We start from the raw sequence: 14,691 nt of genomic DNA, 5'->3' as shown, positions 1-14,691 counted from the left end.
CAATCATTGGGATGTATAAAGGTTGTAACTGTGAAAAATGATCCTAAGTCACCTTTTTCAGTGCTGTTGTAACTTTGAATGGTCACTAAATGAACTGTTGTAAGTCGAGGCCTACCTGTATGAACAATCTTGCACCAAGGCCTAATGTATGTTCAGCCCTGTGCAGTAGGACAGGCAGGCAGAGATCCCCTTATCACAATTTATCACAGTGCTATCATGTATGTCATTTACAGCAAGTAGTAAACTTCACAACCTGGGCACCTCAGAAGTTGTACATCTGTTCCAGGGCTTTTCTTTCCCTTAAGAATCGAGCCCCTCCATCAATTTTTCATACAGGGAAGATGTCAGACTGGAAACAAGGACTAAAATACTAGGAACCAATTCAATTTATTAAAAGATTCTAGAAGAGGGAAATCAGAATAGGTCTATTTCATTTTTAAAAACAAGTTCAAAGGGAACATAGACTTGATTTTCTCATCTTATCAGCAACTTTAACTGTTGAAAATATTATTTATTTCATTTATTGAATTTATATGCCATTTATTGCAAAGCAATTCCCTTGGACCTCTGCGAGATCTGGTCTTTACTTTCTACCAACTGTTTAAAGACAAGACAGTTGCACCTCACAAGTTTTTTAGGAGAGTAACTAGCTTCCAAGGAAGGAATTAAAAATTAATCTTGAACAATCTGATCAGTCACCTAGGTCACATATATATACCGCTTGACAGTAGGATGTCAAATTTTAGCATGTTTAAAAGTGCATTTAAGCACCTCCTTTCAAACAATTGAAGCATAATAGTTTTTACAGGTTTAATAAAATAATTAAAACTAAACTAACTACCGATAGTTCTATAAAATACCGTAATCAAAACTGTTTCAGAAGCTGCTTCATGCTATCTCTACAAATGCAGATCACCTCTGTGGACATCAAGAAATCACTTTTGAAGCAGCCCCGAGAGAGATACATGTCTTGACATTCTGAAGCCCCCCTTTCCAAAGATTTATGCAGCTCAAGTTGTACAGGCATAGGCTGAGTCATCAACATTGCCCTGGGTTGAAATTCAGAATGGGTTATTAATTCAGTGGAAGGTTCTATCAAGTAGGAAACAGAAGCCTGCTTCCATTGGTGGTAGGGAAGGGATCCAAAATGTGCAAACATCTTAAAGATCTGGAGATAGCACTGCGTAACCCAGAATCACAGGCTAACAATGATTTGACGTCATTCATTCAGAGGTCACTTCTTGTATTAAGCAATATGTGGCCAAGGTCTTTTGAAATTCATCGGTGTTGCAGAATGGTCTTTCTTGAGCTGGTGGTCCATGAGAAAATTTTGGTGGTCCGCAGAAAGTTTATTTGCATTTTTTATATTGCACTAAATCAGGGGTCCTCACACTACGGCCCCTGGGCCGGATACGTGCAATGAACGTTTGTGTTGCTGCAGAGAGTCTCCCTCTTCATGGTCTTTTTGTGTGGGTCGAAGGGGGGCAGAAATTCCAACTTGGGGTCTGCTTCAGCCTCCTGGTGTGGGGCTTTGGGCGAAGGCTGGAGGGAAGTTGTGCTGGTGGCAAAGAGCCAGAGGACCTTGTTCCAGTGGGAGTGTATCATGGCCTGGAACTGGCTGACCATCTCAGCCCTCTAAGCCTCCAGGCGCTGGTACCTGGCCTTGCACTCCCGCAGGTCTTTCCTCTGCTTGGAAAGCCTATGCTCCTAGTCCTCAGTGAGGTGCTTCTACTGAGCTCTTACTCGGCCAGATCCAATTTGAACTGATCCAGCTGTTTTGCCAACTCTTTCTCATGGTGGCTGCTTAGCTCCAACAACTGCTTCCTGTTGGGGCCCTAAGGAGCCTGGGTGGGGAGGCGAGGAGTGGCTAGGAGGAGAGGGGTGAGTAGAGGCTGGTGAGGCGCCCCTCGACATGAGTGACATCAAATTGGTCACACCCACTCAGTCACATGATCACCTAGCCACACCCATGCATCTGGTCATTAGGCAGATCATATTAGTGGTCCGTGGGATTTAAAATTATGAATTTAGTGGTCCCTGAGGTCCAAAAGGTTGGGGACCCCTGCTCTGGAGTCCATTTAAGCTCATGCCTACTGCTTCAATGACTCCATCCAGCCACCTCATCCTCTGTTGTCCAGTTCTTCTTTTGCCTTCAGTCTTTCCCAGCATTAGGCTCTTCTCCAATGAGTCCTTCCTTCTCATTAGGTGGCCAAAGTATTTGAGTTTCGTCTTCAGGATCTGGCCTTCTAAAGAGCAGTCAGGGTTGATCTCCTGTAGGACTGACCAGTTTGATCACCTTGCAGTCCAAGGGACTCGCAGGAGTCTTCTCCAGCAACTAACCACAAACTACTTAGCATTGATTATTTTCCTTTTTGAACCCAGATAATGATGATTTTTGGAGTCCCTTGAAGATACTTTTGCTACAACTCGTAGCAAAAAAGTGATCGCTTCTGTGAGAGACCACCCCTTAGTACATGGGGGAGGGGGAAAATCCTATCCTTTGAATTACAGATGATTTGCTTATTACACTAAACCATAATGTGATTCATTTGGGCTTAATATGATATGTGAATCCTTCCTATTAAAGCTTACTGGTATGTGTAAGCCAGGCCTCTGTAACTTATTGATATTGATTGTTCCTGATTGCTTATTTGTATCCTATGATTATCATTAAGTGTTGTATCATTAAGTGTTAAATTGTACTCTATGACCATCATTTGTGTTGTAAATGTTGTACCTTGATGAAGGTATCTTTTCTTTTATGTACGCTGAGAGCATATGCACCAAGACAAATTCCTTGTGTGTCCAATCACACTTGGCCAATAAAAATTCTATTCTATTCTATTCTATTCCATTCTTCAATAAACCATGGTTTAAAAACACCTGTCATAAAATTTCATTTGAATGTTACTTTTTGTACATCGGCATTTTAAAAATTGATCCTGTAACAGATGTTGAATACAGGACAGTAGTTATAGTAGACCAACCCCAAACACTGACACTGGATTTCAGCAGCACACTGAACAGTACTGGAAAATCTAGGGAGCTGCCAAAATGAATCTGGGTGCATGCAAACCATCCACGTGTTTTTATCAATTCTAAATGTCATATCAAATCCTTTAATCTTGAACAGCCTTCAGTGGGACCCAAAGCCACACTTTGATTGACGTGCAGAGGGCTGAAGTGAGCAGTGCAAAAGTTGAAGTATGCATGTAATTAAAATTAAATGCCAGGGACTTAAATGCACCTCATCATTTCCCCTCTGCCCGCTCATTAAGCAGTACCTCAAAGTGAGAACATCTGCAAGCTACTGGAAAGGGAGCAAAGGGTTGTACCCCTGCTTTGAATGGTTAGAAAACAAAACCTTACTGGTTGCCTTGTAGTTCATAACAGGGACTAGGTAACACAAGGGGACGATGCTTCAGAAACTGAACTGCAAGAGCTTTCAAACAGAGGAGCAGGTGTTGGGGTTAAGTCAGGGAATTGTGGCAATAGGGATACCCTGAGATATTTCAAAGTCTTACAATGTGCTTGTGTAATTTGCTGTTTGTTATATTGCTGCTGCTTATTGCAGCCTTGCTTCCTTTCTTTCTTGCTTCCTTTCTCTTAATGTAACTGAATTTCCTACATCAAGGCACTGCCTCTGTAATATGATGCAATGGCAAGATTATATTTGCCTAAAGTTTCCCAGTGTTGCATAGAACCTTCTCCCTTGTGTTTCCGCCCACAGTGGGGACTGAATAGGAGATACCAGACATGTTTTTTGCAGGGTGGTAGACTTACGTTTGCTATGCTGCTAAATACTGGTTTGACTGGATTTCTACTCTTAACAGTCTTATTATGGATTTAATTGGATCAACTTACATGGACACCTGTACGTTCCCCTGGGTCTAAAGTGGATTTGAATAAAAATGTACTTCATTGATCCTAGAAAATATGTAGATTCTCTAAAACAACAAGGTAGCAGAATTCAAATTTGAAGAGTAGCCTACTTCCTGAGAAAAACCCCTTGCAAGCTGTGTTTAGTGCTTAGATCTGGCCCACAGGGCTGCTCTTGAAACAGTGAAGGACCGGCCTGTGGTGCCTCTGCCAGCGAAAACAGGCTCCTGATCTCCATTTTCAGCTGGGATGTCCTTCTGCAACCCTCTACCAGTGAAAATGGAGCTCGGGAGCCTGTTTTCGGAGCTTGGGAGCCTGTTTTCGCTGGCAGAGCACTCGGGCCACCACAGGCACACACCTCGCCCCTGACATGAGTGATGACAAGCTGGCCACACCCACCCCACCCCCCCAAGGTCAAACACAACCCTGTTGTGGCCCTCAGTGAAATCGAGTTTGACACCCCTGTGTTAGAAGATAAATGACATGCTCTGTATACCAATGACTGCATCTCCTACGATCCATCTGTCAAGCTACTGAAGTTCGCAGATGACACAACAGTGATTGGTCTCATTCAAGACAATGACGAATCCGCATATAGACGAGAGGTTGAATGACTAGCCTTGTGGTGCAACCAAAACAAACAACCAAAACAATCTGGAACTGAACACGCTCAAAACCGTAGAAATGGTGGTAGACTTTAGGAGAAACCCTTCCATACTTCCGCCTCTTACAATACTAGACAACACAGTATCAACAGTAGAAACCTTTAAATTTCTAGGTTCTATCATATCGCAAGAGCTAAAATGGACAGCTAACATCAAAAACATCATTAAAAAAGGACAACAAAGAATGTTCTTTCTGCGCCAACTCAGTAAGCTCAAACTGCCCAAGGAGCTGCTGATTCAGTTCTACAGAGGAATTATTGAGTCTGTCATTTGCACCTCTATAACTGTCTGGTTCGGTTCTGCAACCCAACAAGAAAGACACAGACTTCAGAGGATAATTAGAACTGCAGAAAAAATAATTGCTACCAACCTGCCTTCCATTGAGGACCTGTATACTTCACGAATCAAGAAGAGGGCCGTGAAAATATTTACAGATCCCTCACATCCAGGACATAAACTGTTTCAACTCCTACCCTCAAAACGACACTATAGAGCAGTGGACACCAGAACAACTAGACACAAGAACAGTTTTTTCCCCGAAGGCCATCACTCTGCTAAACAATTAATTCCCTCAACACTGTCAAACTATTTACTAAATCTGCACTATTATTAATCTTCTCATCATTCCCATCACCAATCTCTTTCCACTTATGACTGTATGCTGGGAATCCTTATGATTTATATTGATATACTGACCATCGTTTGTGTTGTAAATGTTGCACCTTGATGAACGTATCTTTTCTTTTATGTACACTGAGAGCATATGCACCAAGACAAATTCCTTGTGTGTCCAATCACACTTGGCCAATAAAAAAAATCTATTCTATTCTATTCTATTCTATTCTATTCTATTCTATTCTATTCTATTCTATTCTATTCTAATGCCTGCTTATTTCTAGCAATTGATTTTCAATCTAGGCCAGGGGTCCCCAAACTTGGCAGCTTTAAAACTTGTGGACTTCAACTCCCAGAATTCTCCAGCCAGATAAGCTGGCTGGAGAATTCTGGGAGTTGAAATCCACAAGTTTTAAGGCTGCCAAATTTGGGGAACCCTGATGTATGCATTTTTACCATTTTGGTGAGCTGAAAGCGTAAAATCTGTCTGAGTGGTTACATCTTCCCTTTTCTCTAACAAAACATTTCTTCACAGCATTTACCATATTGGATATCCAGAAAGCTTATTTTCTGAGCAGCTCACTCCGATAAAATAAATAGCTATAGCATCAACATAAATAAACTAAAAAGCCACCGGAAAGGCAACAGCGGGATAAAATCAAAGACTTGAAAAGCCGAGGAGAACAAAAATGGGAAATGGTCTTTATTTTTAGCGTCGTTTGGTGATCTCACTGTAGCTTCTTTTGTATCAAATTTCACATTTCTAGGCCATGTGAAAGTCCATTAACAACATGGTCATCTATAAATAAATTTGCACACTCTTGTTCAGGAGTCAGATTGTGTTTGCATGGTCTAACAAGCTTGATGGTGCGCGCTGGATGCAGATTTCCAGTTTTTGCTGCTTTCTGTTTTTTCTCTCTTGCTAGGGGGAAAATTGGGGGTGGGGGAAAGAAGAGAAAACTGTCTGGTTTGGGGACCATTATTATTTACTATGTGGCTGGACCTATTCCTAATAGGGCAATGGAGAAACAATCCGAGAGGATTTTTATTGCTTCTCTGGACAAATGTTTTCTAAACCTTGAATGACAGACGGGCCCTTTAGCCAGTCTGGGCAGGAAGTCAAAACTTGCTTTTAATGGGTAGATGGGGGAGTATGCAGTTGAATGGGAAGTCATAATACTCGCATTAAGCAGTGGGGTTTTTTGGTGGAAGAAGCTAGAATGGAAAAGCAGGAGCTTAACAACTGCATTTAACACAAATAAGCATGGACAGCCAAGCTGATGCCCTGTTTATGTTACATTCTGTGAATTGTCTCTTAGGCCTCCTCCTTCTTTTTCTTTTTAAAGCTATGTCTCAACAAGGAGATGCTGTGAGGATCCCGCATGGCATGGCCAGAGATAAATGTCGCTTGTATTTTTAATTCTGCTCAACCTGAAGTTCAAAGCATAAATGCTTGGAAATCAAACCTGCTGTAGTAAGGCTGGTGACTATCCAAGTAAGTGGCTATTAATAAAGATCACTTAGCATGCTTGGTGTTTTTTACAACACGAGCTGAGAGACCCAGCACAGATTGGGAGGCTGGACTGTATGGAGTCCAGTGCTTGAGGCTGACTTCACACAAGTTAGGAAGGTTGAAGTACTATGGTTTGGGCTGTTTGGTTGTATGGACTGCCGTTGTGGCTTGCAGGTTATTCATTTAATGTGTGGTTGTGATGCTTTAAAGATAATCCTTTCAAAGCTGATTACAAAATGAAAATCAAGTACAACAGTGGCATTAAAATAAATGACAAATGATGAATGTACTGTAAACACCCATGAATTAGAAGGGGAAGAGAAGGGAGAGGGAAAAGACACATAATATTAACAGAGAGCTAAATTGCTGAATCTTAGGAGGAGTCCCACAGTTGTACAAACAGGCACTTTATGGATGCAAGAAAGAGAAGCCCAGAGAACATACAACGTAATAGAGAATACGTCTCTACATTTGATGCAGTTTGGGTACAGGTAGTCCTTGACTTACGACAGTTCATTTAGTGACTGTTCCAACTTACAATGGCACTGAAAAAAAGTGATTTATGACGGTTATTCACACATGATTGTTGTGGCATCCCTTGGTAACTGAATCATATTTATGATGGTTGCAGTGTCCCGGGGTCATGTGATTTACCTTTTGCGACCTTCTGACAAGCAAGGTCAATGGGGAAGCCAGATTCACTTAACAACTATGTTACTAACTTAAAAACTGCAGTGATTCACTTAAAAGCTATGAACAAGAAAGGTCGTAAAATGGAACAAAACTTACTTAACTGTCTCACCTAGCAACAGATTTATGGACTCAATTGTGGTCGTCAGTCAAGGAATACCTGTATTAAGTATGGTAGGTGTAGCTAGTTTTTTTGTTGTTGTTTTTTTTAAACTTTTTTGGCTACCCAGCATCTGCGAGGGCGGGGGGAATGGGCCCAGTTACCCCTCAAATATCGGATGTCTGGGGTTGAAACTTAAAACACTGCTGTTAAAATCCCAAACACAGCATGCAAGAAATTACCCCCTCTTTTTGCGAGATGGGATTTTCCAAGCAATGAAATGTATGTTATAAGCCAAGCATTTTGCCCTTTAATCCTCTTATATTTACTAATTCCCCCTCCCCCAACCAGAATCTGCCATATCTAAAGGTGCTCAGGAGGCTAAAAAGGAGGTGCCAGACAGCAGAAAGGAGACTATGGGTTGCCCAAATTCTGCCTTGCGGTATACTATTCTAAACAAGTTCAAGCGATGTGGTTTATTAAACAATTATGGCTTTTTAAAATGTCCAGGCCTACCACATCTGGATGGTAAAATCTGGATGACCACTAGATGGAAACATAGTAAATCACAGGAATCTTTGATATCTTCCGATGATTGTCCAGTTTTTTTACAGCCCCAAATCTGATAGCACTAGCAATATATAACTCCAGCCATGCAAAAGTCCCTAGTTCTATCTCTGGTACAGTACTTTCAAATTCTGACCACTTCACTTTTCATCCATTTTGTCCAATTTCTACATTAATGTACAGTTTTAAGAATGTGCATTAATTTTTTTAAAAAAATTCCTACGTAGGACTTTCTAAATAGTGGTGGTTTGATGAATAGTTGCTCAGAAACATGGCTTATTTCTGGTACATCTACATGGAAAAGGAATTAATTGAAAAGTGTGATTGCTTATAATGAAAGGCAGAAAGAATTTGGGATTGATAGCAGGCTAATGAGAAAAACTGAATGTGAAATTTGGCGGTGTTCAAGAGTGGATGCTGGAGAAAATATAGACATAAAAAAAAGAAAATTGTAAAAGAAACTGCAACGTACAACTCACCATGGATATTAGCAAGGAATCAGAGACTGAAGTGCTCAAAGTTTGCAAGAGAGTTAATTCTATCTTCTGCTTTTAACCAGGCCAAAAGCATAGTCCTTCAAAGACTGGATGATATTGAATAGAATTTTTTATTGGCCAATGTGATTGGACACACAAGGCATTTGTCTTGGTGCATATGCTCTCATTGTACATAAAAGATATCTTCATCAAGGTACAACACTTACAACATTTAATGATAGTCATAGGGTACAAATTTAACACTTAATGATACAACAAATTTAACACTTAATGAAACAATGATATAGCAATGATACAAGAATGTAGGTAGTCTTCACTTTGTGACCAGTTAGAACCAGCAAGTGGATCATTGAATGGTAAGTGGAAAATCACATGAACATGATGGTACAGGTAGTCCTCAACTTACAACCACAACTGAGCCCCAAGTTTTGCACTATTTTATGGCCTCTTTTGCAACAGGAGGCTGAATCACTGCAGGTGTTAAATTAGTCACAGAGTTGTTAAGTGAATCTAGCTTCCCTATTGGCTTTGCTTGTCAGAAAGTCAACAAAATTCATCACAGGACCCCAGGATACTGCAGATGTCATAAATACGAGTCAGTTGCCAGGCATCTGAATTTTGATGCCATGACTCTGGGGATGCTGCAAAGGTCATAAGTGTGAAAAACGGTCATAAGTCACTTTTTCCAGTGCTGTTGTAACTTTGAACATTCACTAAATGAACTATTGTAAGTCAAGTATAGTGTCTCCAACTTGAGCAGGGGGTTGGAGCAGAAGAGGTCCCTCCCAGCTCTATTCTGATTGATTGATTGGTTGGTTTACATCACTTCCCATTTGGTCATTAAGCAAATCATCTCATTAAGCAAGACATCATGTGACCACAACTTAACAGTTTTACTATTGGCTTCTCTATTGTCTCTCCTTGTGAGAAGTCAATTATGAAGTACCCAGAGGGCGATTATATGATCATTGGACACTGAGATGGCTGTAAATACAAGAATTGGCCATACAACTGGGGTTTGTTTGTTTTTCACTTCATTGTAAATTTGAATGGCCATTAAATGAGGCTGTTAATAAATGAGGACTATCATATGGACTTTGGTGCCATCTCATGAAACAGCAGAATGTTTCATAGTAAAAGGTACTTGGCAATCTCTAAACTTTAAAAAAAAATTAGAGGCAGGCTCAGTGTGCTTCCATTAACACTACTACTTTACGTAACAGAATGCTTCTCCTCATGGGTCTTTGTGAAAATAGAAATGATATAACAAGCATTGTTTTTTACATATTTTATAAGGAAAGTTGCACAAAGATTATCTTCTATCTTTGCTGCAACATTTCCTAGGGAAGATGCATTACATTAATTTTATCTGTATATATAAAAGCTCATGCATTAACCACGAAATCTCCAGAACCGTAAAGCCTACAGACTTGAAATTTGCCACGTATGTTCCTCTTGGCTTCTAGGTGCTCACTAAGAAAGGATTTTTCAAAATGACCATCAGAGTATTAGTATTTCCTATATTATTATTAACACGCTCTAATGCTAAGGAGTTCTACTCCCCCTCCCCATCTGAAAAGAAATCTGTCCCAAATGCAAAACACAAGCAGAGGTGTTTCAGTTTCAGTTTTACTTTCACAGCAGAATGCAGCTTTAATAAAGAACACTTGAGCTAAGCCACGCCCAGCCTCCTTCCTGTCTCCCTCTTGCTCACACAGCAAATACTATTTCACTTTCCAAATAGCCCTCTGATGCTAAGGAGTTCTACTCTCCCTCCCCACCTCAAAAGAAATCTGTTCCACGCTCTGATGCTAAGGAGTTCTATTCCCCCTCCCCACCTCAAAAGAAATCTGTTTCAAATGCAAAACACAAAGAGAGAAAAGGACTTTCAGTTTCAGTTTGTTTTACTTTCAAAGCAGCAGGCAGCTTTACTACTGAACAGTTGAGCTAAGCCACGCCCAGCCTCCTTCCTGTCTCCTTGCTCACACAGCAAATGCTGTTTGAGTTTCCAAACACCCCTCAACTCTCTCACACCCTAACAGGATGCTAGCCAGATGAATACCTATGGATGCTTGTAGGCAGAGGCACATTTCTCCCCCCCTTATTTTCCTCCTCAGTTCAGATGAATCTGTTCCTTCTACTGTAACACAAGTTCAAGGGAAAAGAAGCAAAAAACGCAGAAAAAGATTTACAGAAGCAATTAGGAAAACACAAGTAAGGGAAGCTTTCTGCTGGAAAAGTTGTCCACTGAGTATATGAAGTATGAATCTGTGGACTCAATAATGGAGATCGGGGATGCTGTACATTACCCTGTGGAGTTCTTGCATACTCTCAACCCACCAGGATTACCACCTCATGTCCTCTACCTCAAGGTTGGTGCTCCAATCATGCTGTTACGCAATCTAACCTCTCCAAAACTGTGCAGTGGTACCAGGCTTCAGGTGAAGACTCTGTACAAACACGTAATCGAAGCCACGGTTTTCACAGGTGTCAATCAGGGAGAAATACCCCAAATTCCTCTGATCCCATCAAACTACCACTTTGAGTTCAAATGTCTACAATTTCCTGTTAAGGTTTGCTACGCTATCACTATCAATAAGGCACTGGGACAGATTTTGAAAGTGGCTGGTGAACATCTGACAAGTGACTGTTTCTCTCATGGCCAGTTCTATGTGGCATGCTCCAGAGTCAGTTCACCTGACAGCCTGCTCATTCTCCAGCCAGACAGCAAAACCAGGAATGTTGTTTACAGGGAGGTCCTGAGCAATTCATCTGTGGGACAGATTGAAAGTCTATGCTATGCAATTTATTAGCCTGGCTACATAGACAAAACAGCCACAGTTGCTACTGGGATTAAAGGGCTTAAGCCCATCTATTTCATTGTTGTTACACTTACAATAATGTCTTCATCTGTAACAGAAACTTACTTTACCATCTCTAACGAAATAATACAGTCACTTTTTTAACTACTCATTAATTCTCATTAAAGCTTTAAGTATCAATTTATCAAGCCCCATCACATAGTTTCGTATCGAAGCACGGGTATCCAGCTAGTGTGTATACACACACACACACACACACACACACACACACACACACACATTTTCCCTGAAAATAGGACCCAACCGGAAAATAAGTCCTAGCATGATTTTTCAGGATGCTAGTAATATAAGCCCTACACCCAAAATAAGCCCCCGTTGTTAGCCAGATGGATGCATTTAGTACCGTATTTCCCCCCAAATAAGACCTAACCAGAAAATAAGCCCTAATGCAACTTTTGGAGCAAAAATTAATGTAAGACCCATAATAATAATAATATAATATAATAAGTCTTATTTTCGTGGAAACAAGGTATAATTTAGCCATATATAATATCATCACCAACCCAGGAGTCAAATCCTGGGTGGCTGCAGTGAAAACATGGCAACCATTCCTACAAATGTGACAAATTTACCAATCTGAGTTCGATAATTTTATAATTCTGGTTTGATTTTCATTCTTACGTTGATGCTTGATCATAGTAATAAATTTGATTTGGTGGTTAAACTATAATGAGAGTAGAACAACTTTAGGAAGAGATGGTATGAGTCCTAGAAAAGAATGTTGGAAAATTGATTCCTCCCTTTTACAAAATGAGCAGAAAGTGGACGTGAAGGAGGAGGATGTGGAAGCTGCTTGGAATGGACAGGAATGCATTATGTTACAGAGCCCACAGAAATGTTTGGAATTGTGATAGTAGGAGGCATGCAAATTTGTGCCTCTTCTAATGATGAAATGAAAGAAACTGAGGATAAGGCAGGAGGGAATAAACTGTACATCGAAGAACAATTGGCTGAAAAATGAGAGAAAGCTTTTGTATGATGTGTGTATGGAAAAACAGATCGGCAAACAGTGTAGTCGAAGAATAAGGCATAATTAAGATTAAAAGATAGAAAATAGAGAGTGATTTTCATAGCAATAAGAGATAATTTGGGAAGTGGGTGAAGACAATAAACAAGAAATCTCTAGCAGAGCGAATGGAATGAAAATAATGAAATTATTTGGGATGAAGCCCGAAGTGAGAGAAAGCTGGGAGGAGTAACTTTTTTAAGGAAACAAGATGTGAAAGAGTGGAATTGAATGGAAGAATATACACGGGAATGCTGACAATGTGTACAAAAAGAAAGCTATAAATACAGGTAGTCCTTGACGTACAACCGTTTGTTTGGTGACCATTCGAAGTTACAGTGGCACTAAAATAAGTTACTTATGACCATTTTTCACATTTACAACTGTTGCAGCATTCCTATGATCACATCATCAAAATTCGGATGTTTGGCAACCAACTCATATGATGTGCCGGGGTCACATTTGCATTCTTATGACTAGCAAAGTCAATGGGGAAGGCAGATTCACTTAACAACTGTGTTACTAACTTAACAACTGCAGTGAGTCACTTAACAACCGTGGCAAGAAAAGTCATAAAATGGGACAAAAATTCCCTTAACAAATGTCTCCCTTAGCAACAGAAATGTTGAGCTCAAATTGTGGTCATAAGTCAAAGGCTGCCTGTATTGTGAAATGTTGGAAAATAGTAAATTTGAAGGTGAGGATGGTATAAAAGGAGGCAAGTTTAAATGATGTGATTTGGTAAAAGTAGTAGCTGCACACCTACAATTGTGCATGAAGGCAGTGCTTGTGCCTGACAATGTGAAGAATTTTGTTATTGAACTCAGCAAGAAAAAAATCTAATGTATCTGGCAGTACCTGTTGATAGGACAGGACAGGACCTTGGAAGTCTTCTGCTCAAGCAGGAGACCCAAAGGTGGTATTCAGCTGCTCGGACCGGTTCAGGCAAACCGGTAGCGGAAATCCAGGGTGAGCCTGCCCACCCGCCCCTGCTCTATGCTGTCCTGTTTAGGCAGGTTTTTGAGGCCGGGTACGTGTGCGGAAGCAAAGCTCATGCGCAAGAACAGAGATGGTGGTGAAGAATTGGACAAAAAAAATATGAGCAAATAGTGCCTTTCTGAGTAGCCATTTCAGCTACTCAGCTCAAGGGCGGTTACATAATTTTTCAAAGAATTTTTCAAGATCTGTCTTTTTTCCACTACAACCTACAATCTGCTTCTAAACCAGAGTTGTCAAACTCAATTTCATTGAGGACCACATCAGGGTTGTGTCTGACCTCGGGGACAGGGTGGGTGTGGCCAGGGTAGGCGTGGCCAGCTTGACATCACTCATGTCGGGGGCTTCTGTGGCAGCCCAAGCACTCTGCCAGCGAGAACGGGCTCCAGAGCGCCATTTTCAGCTGCTATGGCCTCCTGCTGCCCTCTGCCAGTGAAAACAGAGCTCAGCCCCTCCCCCCCAAACTGTCTCTGTTTTCTTCTCGTTCTTAAATTGTTTTTCTTCCTTAGCTTGGCAAGCAGGTGACTACATAAAGGAACACACAACCACTGGGTATCTCCACACAAAGCAAAACTGCAATACCAAAAGGCTATTTCAATATGAAGCAAACATCAAGAACATGGAGGCATAAGTTCAAACTGACAAGAGGGAAGTTCAAAAGAAAAAGTAGTAGGAGCTTCAAACCAACTTCCAGTGAAAATTTATTATTTATTTATTTATTTTATTTGATTTTTATACCGCCCTTCTCCCGAAGGACTCAGGGCGGTGTACAGGCATAATAAAACCAACAATACAGTATACAAGTTTAAAATACAATTTAAAAAACTTATTATAAATTAGCCCCATGATTAAAATTTACCATGCTAAAAACCCCATTTAAAATTAATAAATTTACAATTAAAATCCCAATTTAAGCCAGCCCCGCGCGGATAAAAAGATGAGTCTTGAGTTCGCGACGAAATGTCCGAAGGTCGGGTATTTGGCGTAAACCCGGGGGAAGCTCGTTCCAGAGTGTGGGAGCCCCCACAGAGAAGGCCCTTCCCCTGGGGGCCGCCAGCCGACATTGTTTAGCGGACGGCACCCGGAGAAGTCCCTCTCTATGGGAGCGTACGGGTCGGTGGGAGGCATGTGGTAACAGCAGGCGGTCCCGTAAGTACCCAGGTCCTAAGCCATGGAGCGATTTAAAGGTCATAACCAACACCTTAAAGTGCACGCGGAAGGCCACAGGCAGCCAGTGCAGACTGCGCAGGAGCGGTGTTACATGGGAGCTACGCGGAGCTC

At 41.1% G+C, this 14,691-nt stretch overlaps 1 protein-coding gene across 5 annotated transcripts in view; it reads left to right on the top strand.

The window, feature by feature from the left end:
• The window catches only part of SH2B2 (SH2B adaptor protein 2), a 76,039-nt gene that overhangs the window by 7,148 nt on the left and 54,200 nt on the right, over positions 1-14,691 (top strand). For 2 of the 5 annotated variants that reach the window (XM_058164371.1, XM_058164372.1), the window contains one exon: positions 6,506-6,654. The exons of the other annotated variants lie outside the window; for them this stretch is intronic. The gene's annotated coding sequence lies outside the window, so the exon portion shown is untranslated. The remainder of the gene's footprint in view (positions 1-6,505; positions 6,655-14,691) is intronic. 5 annotated transcript variants of the gene reach the window in all.

This window comes from Ahaetulla prasina, chromosome 1 (assembly GCF_028640845.1).
Source record: "Ahaetulla prasina isolate Xishuangbanna chromosome 1, ASM2864084v1, whole genome shotgun sequence".
NCBI lineage: Eukaryota > Metazoa > Chordata > Lepidosauria > Squamata > Colubridae > Ahaetulla > Ahaetulla prasina.
The sequence above is the reverse complement of the archived record's forward strand: the minus strand, read 5'-3'. Positions and strand labels throughout refer to the sequence as shown.